A 2,239-nucleotide genomic window follows, 5' to 3' on the forward strand; every position below is an offset into this window, starting at 1 on the left:
TAAGTTACGACGAATTGGTGAGAAAATATGCGTTACGACGAACGAGTAACGACGAAACTTGTTTCCTCGATAATTCTTCGTAAACCCTCTTCTACGACGAAATCACGAGGAATACCGCCGTCGTTAAACTTATGTTTTCTTTTAGTGCCTATTCGACCTAAAGGCCATGACCATCACTCGACCAGTATAGATCCTCGGCTCTATCCCTACATCATCACACTCACCGTAGCCAATCAGAGTTTCTATCTCTTATATACTTGATGGTGTTGGTTCAAATCTTTCTACCAATGATTTCAGGTAATGAAGTTAAATTTCTTTAAATATTATTTTTATCTTTATAAATCTATAATATCATGGTTAATGAGAGACTCAATTAAATTTTCTCTGAAAGATTGGACTTCTCCACCAAAAATGGGTTGTTTATGCATACTATGTTAAAATATTATGATTACTTATTTTTTTAGAAATACTTTATATTTAAAAACTATAGCAGATAACATTTAATGTTAATTATTATTTGACCAAGGCTGTCTAGGATAACAACACTACTCAAATAATCAAATAGCTAAGTATTTGACCAAGGCTGTCTAGGATGTTAATACATTTGATAAAATTTTGAATAGCTGATAGGATGTTAATGCATTTACCTAGGCATGATACTAAGTATAGGTGACATGCCTAAATATTGGTGAAGTCAAGTGTTTGACCAAAAATATGATAAAAATGGATTTATTTATTTTCTTAGACCATCTCCAAACCACCTCTATTTTCATCTCTAGATTTTCCTCTAAAATAGAGAATCTCTATTATAGATGTGGATTTGCTCCAATTTATGGCTCTATAATAGAGTTTCTCTATTTATAGAGAAAAATATAGAGATGTGTTATTTTCACCTTTAAATATAGAGGTAAAAAGTAATATTCTTCTAAATTTTCTTCTAAAATAGAGGAACTTTATTATAGAGTTATACATTGGAGCAAATCCACCTCTATAATAGAAATTTTTATGTTAGAAGAAAATATAGAGGCATACATTAGAGATGCTCTACAAAGCTGAGTCTCGTCAATTAGATTATAAATAAGTCTCATTTTGAAAGAAGTACTGAAATGTTTTTTTGAAAAGGATGAAGAAGACTTGTTTATCAAACAGTGTAAAAATAGATCATTAAGATCGACATCTCTTACATATTTGTAAGTTATTAGCTTAACCGTTATCTATATATCTATTCATACTATAGATATTCTTGTTAGCCATGAAAGATCTATTAACGACGATTGTGAATTTTAACCCTAATCAGCCTTTTTTCTTTTCTTTTTATAAATTTGAAATGACTATATTCTAACAAAGATTAACTGCATTTAGCAACATAACTATGGCAACCAAGAAGTTTTTATCTCTCATATCCTTGATGGTGTTGGTTTCCATCTATCTTCCCATGGTTTCAGGTACAAAAATTAAATTTCTCTAAATAATGATTTATCTTTATATGTCTATAGTATCAAGGTGCATGAGAGACTCAATACTATTTTCTTTGAAAATAGGACTTCATCACCACTTAAAAAGAAGATATTATGGTTACATTTTAATTAAAAACATGAAATTTATAGGTTTAAAGGATACATACTAGGAGGATTTTGCTAATATATTTCTTTATGCCCTAATAGGACAAGTCAGAGAATGTTTTCTACAACAACAGTGTAAGAACTCAACGACATGTAATGAGTTTTGTAGGTTTAAAGGATACAGACTAGGAGGATTTTGTGAGCACTTTGTTGGCTCAAAGAACGGCCATTGTTGCTGCTATTTTGGTTTTGAGTCTGAAAAGTTTTCCAACTCCGATGATACCAATGTATTCATTACTAATTAATTCATCATTGTAGTGGTTCAAAACAATGTATTCTTAGCAGAGGCGGATCTAGAAAATGATATAACATGGAGCACAATATATAAGTATTAAATATATTTTAATAAATTAAATAAAGGTATAATTATTTTTTTAAATTACATTAATTCGTAAAAAAAATTATATCTTATTTTTAAAGATTCAAATAAAATAAATAAACAAGTTTTATAAGGAAATATACAGTTTAAGTAATCTTAATAAATAGTATACTGCACATAATAATTCAGAATAAAATAATTATTTTTATTTTAGTCCAAATCCGATGATACCAATGTACTCATTACTAATAATTTTTTGTTTAATATAATTAATTAATAATTTTTAAATACTTTAACT

At 28.4% G+C, this 2,239-nt stretch overlaps 1 long non-coding RNA gene across 1 annotated transcript; it reads left to right on the forward strand.

Annotated features, from left to right (window-relative positions):
* The first annotated feature begins 1,042 nt into the window (after positions 1-1,042).
* On the forward strand, positions 1,043-1,936 carry LOC106321326. The gene is made up of 3 exons (XR_001266043.1): positions 1,043-1,190; positions 1,363-1,445; positions 1,665-1,936. It is a non-coding gene; the product is annotated as an uncharacterized LOC106321326 (long non-coding RNA).
* Positions 1,937-2,239: the final 303 nt, after the last annotated feature.

The sequence above is a fragment of the Brassica oleracea genome, unplaced genomic scaffold, assembly GCF_000695525.1.
Source record: "Brassica oleracea var. oleracea cultivar TO1000 unplaced genomic scaffold, BOL UnpScaffold01438, whole genome shotgun sequence".
Classification (NCBI taxonomy): Eukaryota; Viridiplantae; Streptophyta; class Magnoliopsida; order Brassicales; family Brassicaceae; genus Brassica; species Brassica oleracea.